Here is an 18,231-nt window from a genome sequence, read left to right as displayed (position 1 = left end):
ACGTTCGTGAAGGGGCCTGAGCAGAGGAGAATTCAGCATTGCATTGGGGTGAAGGTCAACAGAGTCCAGGTTTTCATTTATCCAAGTCTTGGTCTTAAAGGGTCAACATCATCATTCCGTTCTGTACTGGCGTGGGGGGGTGGGCCTTAATTCCTGCGGAACTCAGTGGTTGCAGATGGCAGCTGACTCCAGTGTTCTTGCCTGGAGAATCCCATGGACAGAGGAGCCAGGGGGGCTACAGTCCGTGGGGCTGCAGAGTCAGACATGACTGAGCGCCTGAACAACAACAGTGGTTGCATCAGATTGTCACCTGCACCCCTTTGGGGGAACTCGGGCTCTGTTATCGGTGAACTATTGTTTCTTGATTGCGTCTTCTTTGGCTCTGCATTTCTTCATTTCTTTTAATATAATTAACAGCTGAGACCTGTTCAAGGGCAAGCACTGCGGCCAGGCTTAGAGCTCAAAATGGCTTAGACCAAAAATGGCTTCTCTCATGTCTAGAAGGCCATGTCTGGTTCCCTTTCTCTGGGGACCCCCTACCCTGTCTGCTTCCACCTGCGTTATTAATGTCTTAGAATTTCAGAAGCATGAACTGGATGTTCTGGGAATGGTCTGAGGAGAAGACACCGGGAGGAGAGGAGATGCGGGTGGAGACGACAGGCTGAGGCTGGTTGCTCCGCTTCGATGCGGAGAGAAGACGCGGACGTGCCTGCAGTGAGTGCGCTGTGCTCTGTTCTCCACGCCCCGAAGAGGGAGGCCTCCTGTGTGTGGTGCCGTAGTTTAGTGATCCGGGCATGAACACGGTGAAGAGAAGGGTGGTGGTGTCCACACACCTCAAAGGTGGGGCAGCCAAGGACGGGAAGGGCTGGCTCTTTGATGAGAAGCATGTATGTGATGGGGGAATCATATACTATGTTTTGTCTGTGTAGGAGCAATGCAGGTATTCCCGAGTCCAAGCAGGTACTGCTCGCAGCCTGACAGTCAAATAAATCCACAGACCAGTTGTTGGGTCAAGGGGATAGTGGCTTTATTTGGGAAGCCAACAGACAGAGAAGATGGCAGACTAGTGTCCTGGAAAACCATTTAACCCAAATTAGCATTGAGGGTTTTTTTTTTTTTTTTTAACCCAAAGAGGAGGGGCTTGTTGCATATTTCTTGGTGCCAGAATCCTTTGTTCACAATGTTCCTTTGAATCTCCAGCCAGATAATTGGTATTTTTCTGTCCTGCACGTTTTTCTCTCTCCTTAAATGGAAAGGCCAAGCCTGGGAGGCAGAGCATGGAGAAAGCGCTCCCGTGTGTATTTCAGGTTATAGTCGATGTCCTTTTACAGACGTGCAGAGCCAGCACGACTGAGCCCAGAGGTGAGAGTCAGTGTGGAGCTGGGCGTGTTCTTCTCTACCACACAGGGAAATATCCAGCTATGACAGTTGGCATTTGGACTTTGTCTCCTGGTTGAGAATGAGGTTTTCCCACGACTACTGCAGACAAGCTGTTGGACACTAGCGGTGGGAGAGTCTGGGTTCTCAGTACGTTTGGTCCACACAGGTGAAGTTTGCCTGTCCGCCAAGGCTACGGACGCTGTGCTGATGGACGCTAGGCAGGCTTAGAGCAGTCCTTCCTAGTTTAACCTCCTCCGCATCCTCGTGTATTTGACGTTAGTGCTCTCCCGTTTCTCCTTTGTTGCCTGCAGAATATTCTTAGTCCCACTCGATGCATATTCCACTCCGGCCTCTCTTAGCACTGTCCTTAATGCTGGAAATAAACCTGCAGAGTGGAGAACAGTGGCGCAGAATCCACCTTTAATTTATGGATAGCTTTCAATTTTAACTGTCACCAAAAATGCCTTCCCTTCAATATATTTCTCTCAATCTTTAGTATCGCTCTTAACTTTCTACTAATATTTCAAGATTTGTTACTAATTCTTATCTTACTTCCTGCTAAAGCTGAAACTCCAGTACTTTGGCCATCTCATGCGAAGAGTTGACTCATTGGAAAAGACTCTGATGCTGGGAGGGATTGGGGGCAGGAGGAGAAGGGGACGACCCAGGATGAGATGGCTGGATGGCATCACGGACTCGATGGACGTGAGTCTGAGTGAACTCCGGGAGTTGGTGATGGATAGGGAGGCCTGGTGGGCTGTGGTTCACAGGGTCACAATGAGTCGGACACGACTGAGTGACTGAAGTGAACTGAACTGAACTATCTTACTTCCACCCAAGTCTTTTTTCCAAATAACCAAGTCTTCTCCTGTATTTTGCAATATGTGAGGTCCGGAAACTTTGGAAATGTTGCGATCTCTCTGAGTCCTGCGGCAGCCATCCTGTAAAGGCTGTTACACCAGTGGGGGATGTTTCTAAACTGCTCCTTTTCCTAGAGATTATACCAGAGTTGTGTTTTGTTTGTAATAAAGGAGTGAGAAAGAGCTTGGGTTGAGTTCATCCCTTCTGGCCAAAGGCATATCTGTGTTTTCATATCTGTGACAAGAGTGCAGTGATTGCACCATTCCTGTTAACGTTAAAATAGCAACAGACACTAATGGCAACATCTCCTACGTCGGGGCGGGTGGGGGTGGGAGAGGGATCGAGGTGTTTCAGCACCTTGCCTATAATTTAAGGCCACGGGCATAGCCAAAGAGCTCCTTTGAAAACTTGTTTTCTGAACAGGAAATGGAGCAAATTCATTCTTTGTTGTTGAAACCAGTATATTTAGAATCGATTTGCCACTTTGGGGAAGAGGGGTGTCCTGTTTCGATGCAATGGCTGGCACGATGAAGATATTTGTGCCCACTGCCCTGTGATTCTCTTGCCCCAGACGCTTTACAAGCCACTTCAGGGCGATTATGCTTACTCACTGGAGGTTGCAAGTACCGATGCTGCTCAGACATTTGTGATTTTTCTGCCCTAATGAAGTGAAGTGAAAGTCACTCAGTCATGTCCGACTCTTTGTGAACCCCACAGACCAGACAGTCCGTGGGATTCTCCAGGCCAGAATACTGGAGTGAGTAGTCTTTCCCTTCTCCAGGGGATCTTCCCAACCCAGGGATCGAACCCAGGTCATCCGCATTGCAGATGGATGCTTCACCAGCTGAGCCACCAGGGAAGCCAGTTAAAAGCATTACGATGGCCAGGTTTCTAGTGTGAACTCCACGGCAGCCTGGAAGAGAGGTGCGTGCTGGCCTCTAACCACTGCAGCGACAGCGCAGTTTCTCTGGAAGTTGAATCCGCTGATGCTTTGATATATTCAGGACTCAACCCTGATCAAACCCAGGTACGTTTTTTAATTACTAAATTTTATTTACTTAATGAAATCTATAGACAAATTAAGCATATAATACAGAGCGTGTCTTTACAGTTTCCCGTTATTAACATCTTGCATTTCTTTGCTGCATTTGTCCCAAACGACCAACCAATGTTGATACGTTCCGATTAGCTGACGTGTGTAGTTTTAAGAGTTCATAAACTGTAAAACCGTAAACATCTTGAAATTCTGGAAAAGGCAAAATGACAGACAGTACAAAGAAGGGAGGGAGAGATATTTACGGTAATGAAGTTCTCTGAGTGATAATGTAATCGTGGACATGGTGTGGTGCAGCTGTCAAAATCTTTACAACAATACAAAAAGAGATGTGAATGCTTAAAAGTAGACACTTCAGCTAATCAGAATGTGTCAACATTGGTTGCATATAAATGCAGGATGCTAATAACGGGCGACCGCTGATCTTTGTACCGTCTGTCGTTTTGCCTTTTCTGGACTTTCATAGAGTTGGACTCACGCAGTGTGTAGCCTTTTCAGACTGGCTTCTTTAGCTTAGCAACGTGCATGTAAGTTTCCTTCACGTCTTTTTACATTTGATGCCTCATTTCTTTTTATTGCTGAGCAATATGCTACTGTCTGTTTGCCACCCATCTACTGAAGGACGCTCTGGTATTTTCAGTGATTATGAATAAAGCTGTTGTAAGCATTTGTGTGCAGCTTGTTGTGTAGACATAAGTTTTCAACTCACTTGGATTCCTGGATTATATGAAGACCATATTTAGCTTTGTTAGAAACTGCCAGTCTTCCAAAGAATCCTCACTAGCTCCACATCCTTATCAGTACTTGATATAGTAAGTTATTTGAAGTTTAGGCGTTTTAATAAGTGTGTAATGGCATCACATTTTCGTTCTAATTTGTAGTTTCTTTATGACATGTGATATTGAACATCTTTAATATCTTTATTTGCTGTCTAGGTATTTACTTTGGTGAGGTGTCTGTTTATATTTTTTGCCCACTTAAAAAAATTAAGATACCTTCTTATGTTGAGTGGTAAAAGTTCTTTGTATATTTTGAATACATGTCCATTATCAGATATGCATTTTGCAAAGATTTCCTCCCAGTCTGTGTCTTGTCTTTTTCATCTGGAAAAGACCCTGATGCTGGAAAGTTTGAGGGCAGGAGGAGAAGGGGGCAACAGAGGATGAGATGGTTGGATGGCGTCACCGACTCAATGGACATGAGTTTGAGCAAACTCCAGGAGACAGTGAAAGACAGGGAAGCCTGGTGTGCTGCCGTCCATGGGGTTACAAAGAGTTGGGCACAACTGAGCAACTGAACAACAACATTTTTAACAAAACAGAGTTTTAAATTTTAATGAGGTCCATCTTCAAAATTTGTTTTCTTTCTTGGATTGTGGTTTTGGTATTGTTAGTAAAAAGTCATTGCCAAAGCCAAGGCCACCTAGATATTCTCACAGTTTATCTTCTAGAAATTTTATAGTTTTGCATTCTACATTTAGGTGTATTATCTATTTGGAGTTAGTTGTTGTGAATGATTCAAGATCTGTGTCTAGATCCTTTTTTCCCCCGGGCTCTTTATTCTGTTCCATTTATCTGTCCGCTCTCACCAATGCCACATTGCCTTGTTTACTATAGCTTTATAATGTAGTGCTTGAACTTTGTTCTTCTTTAGTATTGTGTTGGCTATTCTGGGTCTCGTGCATTTTCAAATGACTGCAGGTATGAAATTAAAAAATGCTTGCTTCTTGGAAGAAAAGCTGTGACAAACCTAGGCAGCATAATAAAAAGCCGAGACGTGACACTGTTGGAAAAGGTCTGTATAGTCAAAGCTATGGTTTTTCTAGCAGTCATGTACGGATGTGAGAGTTGAACCATAAAGAAGGCTGAGAGAATTGATACTTTTGAACTGTGGTGCTGAAATACTCTTGAAATACCGTAGGTAGTGAAGAGATCAAACCAGTTAATCCTGGAAATCAGCCCTGAATATTCACTGGAAGAACCGACGCTGAAACCGAAGCTCTGATATTTTGGCCACCTGATATAAAGAGCTGACTCATGGAGAAAGACCCTGATTCTGGAATAGTTTGAGGGCAGGAGGAGAGGGGGCTGGCAGTAGAGGATGAGATGGTTGGATGGCATCATTGACTTGATGGACATGCATTTGAGCAAATTCCAGGAGACAGTGAAGGAGAGGGAAGCCTGGCGTGCTGCAGTTCATGAGGTCTCAAAGAGTCAGACATGACTTGGCAACTGGACAACAACTACATTTTGGGTCTTGTGCCTTTTCAAATGAACTGTAGAATCAGTTTGTTGAGTCCCACAAAATAATTCACTGGGATTTTGGTTGTGTTGTGTCCATAGATCAAATTGGGGAAGAACTGATATTTTAAATACATTGTCTTCCTTTCCCTGGACATGGAATATCTCTCCATTTATTTAGATCTTTGCTTTCTTTCAGAGTTTTGTAATTTTCCATATGTAGATCTTATACATATTTTATTAGATCTATACCTAAGTATTTGATTTTTATTGGAGTTAATGTAAATGGTGTTCTGTTTTTAATTTCAAGTTCCACTTGTTCATTGCTGGTATACAGAAAAGTGATTGACTTTTTAATATTAACCTTATATCCTGCAGCCTTGTTCTAATTGCTTATTAGTTCTAGGACTTTTTTTTTTTTTTTCCTTTTTTGCTAGTTCTTTGGTGTTTTCTTTGTAGAGAATCATATCTTCTGAGAACAAAGATTCCCAATATGTATGTTTTTATTGTTTCCTTTTCTTGTCTTATTGCATTATCTAGGACTTTCAGTGTGATGTTGAATAGGTGTGGAATGAGGAGACATTCTTGCTTTTTTTTCCCCATGAGAGGGATAGAGCACTTGTCTTCTCACAGTAAAGTCTGATGTTAGCTGTTAGGTTTTTCACAGATGTTCTTTATCAAGTTAAGGAAGTTCCCCTCTATCCCTAGTTCACTAAGAGTTTTTTGTCATGAATGGGTGTTGAATTTTGTCATATGCTTTATCTGCATCCATTGATAAGATCGTATGATTTTTCTTCTTTAGCCTCTTGATGTGATGGATTGCATTAACTGATTTTGGACTGTTGAGCCAGCTTTGCATTACTGGATTAAATTTCACTTGCTCGTGGTATGTAAGTCTTTTCATGCATTGTTGGGTTCTACTTGCTAATAATTTGTTGAGAAACTGGGATCTATTTTCATCAGGGACATTGGTTTGTAGTCTTCCTTTCTTATAATACCTTTATTTGGTGCAGGTATCAGCGTAGTGCTTCTGTTTTTCTGGGTGAGATTGTAGAAAATTTGTGTAATTTCTTTCTTAAGAGTCTAGTTGTGAAACACTCTTGACCTGCTGCTTAATTTTTTTAGCACCTATATTATTATTAAATATAGGCTGTTCAGATTATCTGTTTTTCTTTTTAAAAGTTCTGTTAGATTTTATCTTTTAAGAAATTGGCCTGTTCAATATAAGTTATCAAATTTGTGGATGTTGAAATTGTTCAGAATATCCCTTTACTATTTTTATATGTCCAATGGCTCAGTAGCAATCCATTGATCATCCCATTTGAATTTCTGATTAGCAATTTCTGTCTTCTCTTTTTGCCTTGATTAGAGGTTTATACATTTTATTGATCTTTTAAAAGTATCAGCTTTGAATTTGTTGATTTTTCTCTATTGTTTTCCTGTTTTCAATTTCATTGGTTCCTGCACTAATTTTTATTACTTATTTTCTTCTCTTTGCTTTTGGTTTATATTGCTCTTCTTGCTCTAGATTCCTAATGCAGAAGCCAGGATTCTTGATTTTAGAGTTTTCTTATTTTCTAACATGTGTTCAATACTATACATTTTTCTTTAAGCACTGCTTTTTCTGCATCCTACAAACTTCAATAAATTATACTTTCATACTTATGTAAAGTATTTTAAAAAATCTCAAGACTTTTTTCTTTGATTCATGTCTTATGTAGAAATGTGTAATTGATTTCCCCAATATTTCAGCATTTTCAAACTGTTTCAGTTATTGATAACTAGTAGTTTAGTTTCAGAATGTGGTTTATCTTGATGAATATTCCATATGAACTTGGAAAGAATGTACATTGTGCTGTTGTTGAATGAACTATTCTTTAAATGTCAGTTAAATTTGGTTGATTGATGGTGCTGGTCAACTCAGCTGTGTCCTTAATGATTTTCTACAGGCTGGATCTGTCAGTTACTGATGGGAGGCTTATAATAGTGGGTTTATCTGTTTCTTCTTGCAGATCTGTAAATTCGTGCCTCACGTATTTTGACCTGTTGTTAGGTGCATGCGCATTAAAAATAGTTATGTCTTCGTGTAGAGTTGACCCATTTATCATTATGAAACGCCTGTCTTTATCTTTGATGATTATCCTCTCCTTAGGTTGGCTTTGTTTGACATCAATACAATTTCTCCAGCTTTCTTTTGATTAGTGCTAGCATGGTATATTAGTGAAGGAAATGGCAACCCACTCCAGTGTTCTTGCCTGGAGAATCCTAGGGACGGCAGAGCCTGGTGGGCTGCCATCTGTGGGGTCGCACAGAGTCGGACACGACTGAAGCGACTTAGCAATAGTAGCAGCAGCATGGTATATCTGTCTCTACTCCTTTACTGTTAATCTAGCATTGTCTTTATATAAAGTGGGTTTCTTTTAAACAACATGTAGTTGACTGTTGTATTTTAATCCACTTTGTCAGTCTCTGTGTTTTAATGTGTTTAGATCATTCACTTATAAAGTGATCCTTATAGAGTTGGATTAATATTTATTGCTATATATGTTTTCTATTTTTTGGCATTTGTTCTGTGTTTCTTTTTGGCCTTTCCTTCTTTTTCTGCCTTTTGTGATTTTACCTGAACATTTTATATTGTTCCGTTTTCTCTCCTTTCTTAGTATATCAATTATACTCCTTTAAAAATTATTTTAGTGGAGACTTCCCTGGTGGCTCAGATGGTAAAGCATCTGCCTACAATGCCGGAGACCCGGGTTCAGTCCCTAGGTCGGGAAGATCTCCTGGAGAAGGAAACGGCCATCCACTCCATTATTCTTGCTTGGAAAATCCCATGGACGGAGGAGCCTGCTACAGTCCATGGGGTTGCAAAGGGTCGGACACGACTGAGTGACTTCACTCACTCACTCACTCACTAAGTTTACTGTATACATTTGCAACTAACCTAAATCTGATTTCAAATAACATTATGTTGCTTCATGGATAGGAGTAGACTCTCCATTCTCTGCCATTCCTTATAACATTGGTGTCATTTCACTTATCTGTAAGCTATAAATCATCCAATATATTGCTCTTTGTTGATTATATTGAACAAACAATAGATCTGTTAGATCAGTGAAGAATATAAAAAGATGAAAAATTTTGTTTTGCCTTCATCTGTTCCTTCTCTAACCATCTTTTTTATTCAAATATACTTTTTAAAAAGGATATTTGAATTTCTGAGCCATGTCGTTTCCCTTCTTTCTGAAGAACTTTCGGCATTTCTTGCAAGACAGTTCTCCTGGGAGCAAATTCCTTCAGGTTTTTTTTGCTTGTTTGTTTGTTTGTCTGAAAAGGTCTATATTTCTCCATTATTTTAAAAACAATTTATTTAGGTGAAATTCACATAGCATAAAGTTAACCATTTTACAGTGAACAATTCAGTGGCATTTAACATCTTCAAAATGTGCAACTACCACCTCTGATTAGTTCCAAAACATTCTGATAACTCCATGGTGGAAATAAAATCCCATACCATTCCCTCCTCCCCCAGCCCCTGGCAACCACCAGTCTGCATTCTGACTCTGTGGGTTTACCTATTCTGGGTATTTCATACACATAGGCTCGTACACTGTATGGCTTTTGTGTCTGATCTTTTTAAGCTAGCATAATGTGTTTGCGGCTCATCCGTGTTGTAGTATGTGTCCGTACTTGATTCTTTTTTGTGGCTGAGTAGCATTCTCTTGTATGTATATGCCACAATCTGTGTATCCATTCACCATTCTTAGGTGCTTGGGCTGTTCCCATGTTTTGGCTAACATCGGTAGCACTACTGTGAACACACGTGTACTTGCGTTTGTTCAATATCTGTTTTCAATTCTTCTGTGCACATACCAGGAGGGAAATTACTGCTCATATGGTACATGACCACCACACTGTTACATAGCAGATGCACCATTTTACATTATCCGAGATGTACGAGTTCAGTTTCTCCACATTATCTCCAACACTTGCTAACTTGAACTTGAAACTGTTACAACCATCCTAACAGTTGTGAGGTGGTATCTCACTGTGACTTTAATTTGCATCTCCCTGATAACTAATGACATTGAGCAGCTTTTCGTGTGCTTGGTGACCATTTGCATATTGTCTTCGAAGAAATGTTTATTCAAGTCACTTGCTCATTTTTAAATTGGCTTGTATGCTTGTTTTTGAATTTTAGGAGATCTTTATATATTCTGGAAATGAAACTTTTATCATTTATGTGATTTGCAAATATTTTTTCCCATTTTGTGGTATGTCTTTTCACTCCCTTCATACGTCTTTTATAAGCAGACATTTCATAGTTTAATAGTCCCGTCTATCTGTGTTTTCTTTTGTCGATTGTGCTCTTGGTGTCATCACTAAAGAAATCATCACGAAATCCAGTGTCATGAAGATTTCCCCTTCATGTTTTCTTCGAAGAGTTTTGTAGTTTTGGCTCTCACACTTAGTTCTTCAGTCTGTTTTGAGTTAATGTTTGTATATGGTGTGAGGCAGATGCACAGTTCATTCTCTTGCATGTGGATATCTGTTTTTCCCAGCACCAGTTTTGGGAAGACACTACCTGTTCCCCATTGGATGGCCTTGGCACCTTGGTTAAAAATCAGTTAACCATAGATGTATACCTGGAATCTCAATTCTGTTACATTGGTCTATGTGTCTGTCCTTATGCAGGTGCCATAAATTGAGCCATAGGAGACTACAATTTTACTCTTCTGTTTCAAGATTGTTTTAGCTATTTTAGGTCCCTTGAGCTTCCATATAAGTTTTAGAATTTATTTTCCCATTTCCGCAAAAACACTATTGGGATTTTGAAGGGGTTCATTGCAATGAATCTCTGTACCCCATTTGGTAGTCATTTTAACAGTATTAAGCCTTCCAATCCAAGAACATAGGATATCTTTGCATTTATTACAGTCTTCTTTAGTTTCCTTCAGCAAGATTTTGTAGTTTTCAGTGTAAAAGCCTTACACCTCCTTGCATAAATTTATTCCTAAATATGTTATTCTTTTGGATGCAATTGAAAATTGAATTGTTTTATTTCCTTTTCAGATTATTGTTAGTGTCCCCTTCACTTTGGAAGGATAATTTCACTAGATACAGAATTCTAGGTTAGTGGGGTTTTTTTTTTTTTTCAATGCTTTAAATATTTTACTCCACTTATTTCTTGCTTGCATGATTTCTGAGGGGAAGTCTGATGTAAATATTATCCTTATTCCTCTATAGGTAAGGTGAGTTTTTTTTTTTTCTCTTGACTTTCAAGATTTTGTCTCTTCCTTTGGTTTTCTATAATTTGTATGTGATATGCCAGGTATACAATTTTTGGTATTTATCTTGGTTGATGTTGCTGAGCTTCCTGGATCTGTGGTTTGGTGTCTACCATTAATTTTGAAAGTTCTTATCCATTGTTATTTCAAATATTTCTTTTCCCTGCCTCTTTCCTTCTCCTTCCGATAGTCTAACTACACAAATGTTAAATCTTTGGGAACTGTCCCACAGTTACTGGATGTTCTCTTTCTTTTTCCTTCTTCTTCCTCTCTGCATTTCAGTTTGGGAAGTTTTCACTGGCATGTCTTCAAGCTTGCTGAGTCTCTCCTTGGTCATGTGCCACAGCCTCCTGATGAACCAGCAAAGGCACTCAGTTCTTTGTAGTAGTTTTGATTTCTAGGGTCTCCTTTTGACTCTTTCTTAGAATTTCCATCTCTGCTTAAATTACCTGTCTGTTCTTGCACGTTGTTCATTTTTTTCCATGTGAACCATCATCATATTTGTCATTGTTTTAAAAAAGACCCATTTGATCATTTCAAAATCTCTGCCATATTGGAGTCTGGTTCACATGCTTGCTTTGACTTTCCAGATCTCAGGTTTTTTAAATTTATTTTTTATTTTTTTGCTTTTTTCCTGCTGCTTTTGGCCAAGCTCAGTATTCTTTCTTTTTTTTTTTTTAACTTTATTTTACTTTACAATACTGTATTGGTTTTGCCATAGGTCAACATGAATCCGCCATGGGTGTACACGTGTTGCCAATCCTGAACCCCACCACCACCTCCCTCCCCATGCCATCTCTCTGGGTCATCCCAGTGCACCAGCCCCAAGCATCCTGTATCCTGCATCAAACCTAGACTGGCAATTTGTTTCTTATATGATATTATACATGTTTCAATGCCATTCTCCCAAATCATCATCCCACCCTCTCCCTCTCCCACAGAGTCCAAAAGACTGTTCTATACATCTGTGTCTCTTTTGCTGTCCTGCATACAGGCTTATCGTTACCATCTTTCTAAATTCCATACATATGCATTAGTATACTGTATTGGCAATGGCGCCCCACTCCAGTCCTCTTGCCTGGAGAATCCCATGGACGGAGGAGCCTGGAAGGCTGCAGTCCGCGGGGTCGCCAAGAGTCAGACACGACTGAGCGACTGAGCGACTGAGCGACTTCACTTTTCACTTTCATGCATCGGAGAAGGCAATGGCAACCCACTCCAGTGTTCTTGCCTGGAGAATCCCAGGGACGGGGGAGCCTGGTGGGCTGCCGTCTATGGGGTCGCACAGAGTTGGACACGACTGAAGCGACTTAGTAGCAGCAGCAGCAGCATATTGTATTGGTGTTTTTCTTTCTGGCTTACTTCACTCTGTATGATCGGCTCCAGTTTCATCCACCTCATTAGAACTGATTCAAATGTATTCTTTTTAATGGCTGAGTAATACTCCATTGTGTATATGTACCACAGCTTTCTTATCCATTCATCTGCTGATGGACATCTAGGTTGCTTCCACGTCCTGGCTATTATAAACAGTGCTGCGATGAACATTGGGGTACATGTGTCTCTTTCAATTCTGGTTTCCTCGGTGTGTATGCCCAGCAGTGGGATTGCTGGGTCATAAGGCAGTTCTATTTCCAGTGTTTTAAGGAATCTCTACACTGTTCTCCATAGTGGCTGTACTAGTTTGCATTCCCACCAACAGTGTAAGAGGGTTCCCTTTTCTCCACACCCTCTCCAGCATTTATTGCTTGTAGACTTATGGATCGCAGCCATTCTGACTGGTGTGAAATGGTACCTTATTGTCTTGATTTGCATTTCTCTGATAATGAGTGATGTTGAGCATCTTTTCATGTGTTTGTTAGCCATCTGTATGTCTTCTTTGGAGAAATGTCTATTTAGTTCTTTGGCCCATTTTTTGATTGGGTTGTTTATTTTTCTGGAATTGAGCTGCAGGAATTGCTTGTATATTTTTGAGATTAGTTGTTTGTCAGTTGCTTCATTTGCTATTATTTTCTTCCATTCCGAAGGCTGTCTTTTCACCTTGCTTATAGTTTCCTTTGTTGTGCAGAAGTTTTTAATTTTAATTAGATCCCATTTCTTTATTTTTGCTTTTATTTCCAATATTCTGGGAGGTGGGTCATAGAGGATCCTGCTGTGATTTATGTCAGAGAGTGTTTTGCCTATGTTCTCCTCTAGGAGTTTTATAGTTTCTGGTCTTATGTTTAGATCTTTAATCCATTTTGAGTTTATTTTTGTGTATGGTGTTAGAAAGTTTTCTAGTTTCATTCTTTTACAAGTGGTTGACTAGTTTTTCCAGGACCACTTGTTAAAGAGATTGTCTTTACTCCATTGTATATTCTTGCCTCTTTTGTTGAAGATAAGGTGTCCATAGGTGTGTGGATTTATCTCTGGGCTATTTTGTTCCATTGATCTATATTTCTGTCTTTGTGCCAGTACCATACTGTCTTGATGACTGTGGCTTTGTACTAGAGCCTGAAGTCAGGCAGGTTGATTCCTCCAGTTCCAGTCTTCTTTCTCAAGATTGCTTTGGCTATTCGAGGTTTTTTGTATTTCCATACAAATTGTGAAATTATTTGTTCTAGCTCTGTGAAAAATATTGCTGGTAGCTCGATAGGGATTGCATTGAATTTGTAAATTGCTTTGGGTAGTATACTCATTTTCATTATGTTGATTCTTCTGATCCATGAACATGGTATATTTCTCCATCTATTAGTGTCCTCTTTGATTTCTTTCACCAGTGTTTTATAGTCTTCTATATATAGGTCTTTAGTTTCTTTAGGTAGATATATTCCTAAGTATTTTTTCTTTTATTTGCAATGGTAAATGGAATTGTTTCCTTAATTTCTTTTTCTACTTTCTCATTATTAGTGTATAGGAATGCAAGGGATTTCTGTGTGTTGATTTTATATCCTGCAACTTTACTATATTCATTGATTAGCTCTAGTAATTTTCTGGTGGAGTCTTTAGGATTTTCTATATAGAGGATCATGTCATCTCCAAACAGTGAGTTTTACTTCTTCTTTTCCAATTTGGATTCCTTTTATTTATTTTTCTGTTCTGATTGCTGTGGCCAAAATTTCCAGAACTATGTTGAATAGTAGTGGTCAAAGTGGGCACCCTTGTCGTGTTCCTGACTTTAGGGGAAATGCTTTAAATTTTTCACCATTGAGGATAATGTTTGCTGTGGGTTTGTCATATATAGCTTTTATTATGTTGAGGTATGTTCCTTCTATTCCTGCTTTCTGGAGAGTTTTTATCATAAATGGATGTTGAATTTTGTCAAAGGCTTTCTCTGCATCTATTGAGATAATCATATGGCTTTTATTTTTCAATTTGTTAATGTGGTGAATTACATTGATTGATTTGCGGATATTGAAGAATCCTTGCATCCCTGGGATAAAGCCCACTTGGTCATGGTATACGACCTTTTTAATGTGTTGTTGGATTCTGATTGCTAGAATTTTGTTAAGGATTTTTGAATCTATGTTCATCAGTGATATCGGCCTGTAGTTTTCTTTTTTTGTGGCATCTTTGTCAGGTTTTGGTATTAGGGTGATGGTGGCTTCATAGAATGAATTTGGAAGTTTACCTTCCTCTGCAATTTTCTGGAAGAGTTTGAGTAGGATAGGTGTTAGCTCTTTTCTAAATTTTTGGTAGAATTCAGCTGTGAAGCCGACTGGACCTGGGCTTTTGTTTGCTGGACGATTTCTGATTATAGTTTCAATTTCCGTGCTTGTGATGGGTCTGTTAAGATTTTCTATTTCTTCCTGGTTCAGTTTTGGAAAGTTGTACTTTTCTAAGAATTTGTCCATTTCTTCCATGTTGTCCATTTTATTGGCATACAACTGCTGATAGTAGTCTCTTATGATCCTTTGTATTTCTGTGTTGTCTGTTGTGATCTCTTCATTTTCATTTCTAATTTTATTGATTTGATTTTTCTCCCTTTGTTTCTTGATGAGTCTGGCTAATGGTTTGTCAATTTTATTTATCTTCTCAAAGAACCAGCTTTTGGCTTTGTTGATTTTTACTATGGTCTCTTTTGTTTCTTTTGCATTTATTTCTCCCCTAATTTTTAAGATTTCTTTCCTTCTGCTAACCCTGGGCTTCTCCATTTCTTCCTTTTCTAGTTGCTTTAGGTGTAGAGTTAGGTTATTTATTTGACTTTTTTCTTATTTCTTGAGGTATGCCTGTATTGCTATGAACCTTCCCCTTAGCACTGCTTTTACAGTGTCCCACAGGTTTTGGGTTGTTGTGTTTTCATTTTCATTCGTTTCTATGCATATTTTGATTTCTTTTTGATTTCTTCTGTGATTTTTTGGTTATTCATAGGTGTGTTGTTCAGCCTCCATATGTTGGAATTTTTAATAGCTTTTCTCCTGTAATTGAGATCTAATCTTACTGCATTATGGTCAGAAAGATGCTTGGAATGATTTCAGTTTTTTTGAATTTACCAAGGCTAGATTTATGGCCCAGGATGTGATCTATCCTGGAGAAGTTTCCATGAGCACTTGAGAAAAAGCTGAAATTCATTGTTTTGGGGTGAAATGTCCTATAGATATCAATTAGGTCTAACTGGTCTATTGTATCATTTAAAGTTTGTGTTTCTTTGTTAATATTCTGTTTAGTTGGTCTATCCATAGGTGTGAGTGGGGTATTAAAGTCTCCCACTATTATTGTGTTACTGTTAATTTCCCCTTTCATACTTGTTAGTATTTGTCTTACATATTGTGGTGCTCCTATGTTGGGTACATATATAAGTGTTATATCTTCTTCTTGGATTGATTCTTTGATCATTATGTAGTGTCCTTTGTCTGTTTTCACAGCCTTTGTTTTAAAGTCTATTTTATCTGATATGAGTATTGCTACTCCTGCTTTCTTTTGGTCTCTATTTGCATGGAATGTCTTTTTCCAGCCCTTCACTTTCAGTCTGTATGTGTCCCTTGTTTTGAGGTGGGTCTCTTGTAGACAACATATATAGGGGGTCTTGTTTTTGTATCCATTCAGCCAGTCTTTGCCTTTTGGTTGGGGCATTCAACCCATTTACGTTTAAGGTAATTATTGATAAGTATGATCCTGTTGCCATTTTCTTAATTGTTTTGGGTTCTTTTTGTGTTTCCTGTCTAGAAAAAATCCTTTAGCATTTCTTGGAGAGCTGGTTTGGTGGTGCTGAATTCTCTCAGCTTTTGCTTGTCTGTAAAGCTTTTGATTTCTCCTTTGTATTTGAATGAGATCCTTGCTGGGTACAGTAATCTGGGCTGTAGGTTATTGTCTTTCATCACTTTAAGTATGTCTTGCCATTCCCTCCTGGCCTGAAGAGTTTCTATTGAAAGATCAGCTGTTATCCTTATGGGAATCGTCTTGTGTGTTATTTGTTGTTTTTCCCTTGCTGCTTTTAATATTTGTTCTTTGTGTTTGATCTTTGTTAACTTGATTAATATGTGTCTTGGGATGTTTCGCCTTGGGTTTATCCTGTTTGGGTCTCTTTGGGTTTCTTGGACTTGGGTGATTATTTCCTTCCCCATTTTAGGGAACTTTTCAACTATTATCTCCTCAAGTATTTTCTCATGGTCTTTCTTTTTGTCTTCTTCTTCTGGGACTCCTATAATTCGAATGTTGGAGCGTTTCATATTGTCCTGGAGGTCTCTGAGATTGTCCTTGTTTTTTTTAATTAGTTTTTCTTTTTTCCTCTCTGATTCATTTATTTCTACCATTCTATCTTTTACTTCACTAATCCTATCTTCTGCCTCCATTATTCTACTATTTGTTGCCTCCAGTGTTTTTGGTCTCATTTATTGCATTATTCATTATATATTGACTCTTTTTTTATTTCTTCTAGGTCCTTGTTAAACCTTTCTTGCATCTTCTCAATCCTTGTCTCCAGGCTATTTATCTGTGATTCCATTTTTATTTCAAGATTTTGGATCATTTTCACTATCGTTATTCGGAATTCTTTATCAGGTAGATTCCCTATCTCTTCCTCTTTTGTTTGGTTTGTTGGGCATTTATCCCGTTCCTTTACCTGCTGGGTATTCCTCTGTCTCTTCATCTTGTTTATATTTCTGCGTTTGGGGTGGCCTTTCTGTATTCTGGCAGTTTGTGGAGTTCTCTTTATTGTGGAGTTTCCTCGCTGTGGGTAGGGTTGTGCAGGTGGCTTGTCAAGGTTTCCTGGTTAGGGAAGCTTGTGTCGGTGTTCTGGTGGGTGGAGCTGGATTTCTTGTTTCTGGAGTGCAGTGAAATGTTCAGTAATGAGTTATGAGATGACATGGTTTTGGAGTAACTTTGGGCAGCCTGTATATTGAAGCTCAGGGCTGTGTTCCTGTGTTACTGGAGAATTTTTGTGGTATGTCTTGCTCTGGAACTTGTTGGCCCTTGGGTGGTGCTTGGTTTCAGTGTAGGTATGGAGGCGTTTGATGAGCTCCTATCGATTAATGTTCCCTGGAGTCAGGAGTTCTCTGGTGTTCTCAGGATTTGGACTTAAGCCTCCTGCTTCTGGTTTTCAGTCTTATTTTTACAATAGTCTCAAGACTTCTCCTTCTATACAGCACCATTGATAAAACATCTAGGTTAAAGATGAAAAGTTTCTCCACAGTGAGGAACACCCAGAGAGGTTCACAGTTACATGGAGAAGAGAAGAGGGAGGAGGGAGTTAGAGGTGACCCGAATGAGATGAGGTGGAATCAAACTCGCTAGCCAGTAATCACTTCCTTATGTGCACTCCACAACTGGACCGCTCAGAGATGTTCATGGAGTTATACAGAGAAGAGGAGAGGGAGGAAGGAGACAGAGGTGGCCAGGAGGATAAAAGGGGGGAATGAAAAGGAGAGAGACAGATCCAGCCAGTAATCAGTTCCCTAAGTGTTCTCCACCGTCTGGAACACACAGAGATTCACAGAGTTGAGTAGAGAAGAGAAGGAGGAGGGAGGAGACAGAGGCAACCTGGTGGAGAAAAAGGAGAGTCCAAAGGAGGAGAGAGCAGTCAAGCCAGTAATCTCGCTCTCAAGTAAAAATGGGTACTGAAGATTGGGTTTTTAAAGGTGCAAAATTGATAACAAATACCAAAAAGCAAAGATTAAAAATCTAGAGTAGAGGTTGGATTTTCAAAAATACAATATTAAAGAAAAGAAGAAGAAAAAAACCCACAAAGTCACAAGAATTATTAAAAAAAATATATATATATATGAAGTTTTCTTTAAAAATAGGGTCTTTTTTTTTTTGGAAAAGTGATAGTAGGTTATAAAAATGAAAATTAAAGGAGTAATACTGCTACTGCTAAGTCGCTTCAGTCATGTCCGACTCCGTGCGACCCCAGAGACAGCAGCCCACCAGGCTCCCCTGTCCCTGGGATTCTCCAGGCAGGAACACTGGAGTGGGTTGCCATTTCCTTCTCCAA

This window comes from Ovis aries, chromosome 4 (genome assembly GCF_016772045.2).
Source record: "Ovis aries strain OAR_USU_Benz2616 breed Rambouillet chromosome 4, ARS-UI_Ramb_v3.0, whole genome shotgun sequence".
Lineage (NCBI taxonomy): Eukaryota > Metazoa > Chordata > Mammalia > Artiodactyla > Bovidae > Ovis > Ovis aries.
Note: the sequence above shows the minus strand (reverse complement) of the source record.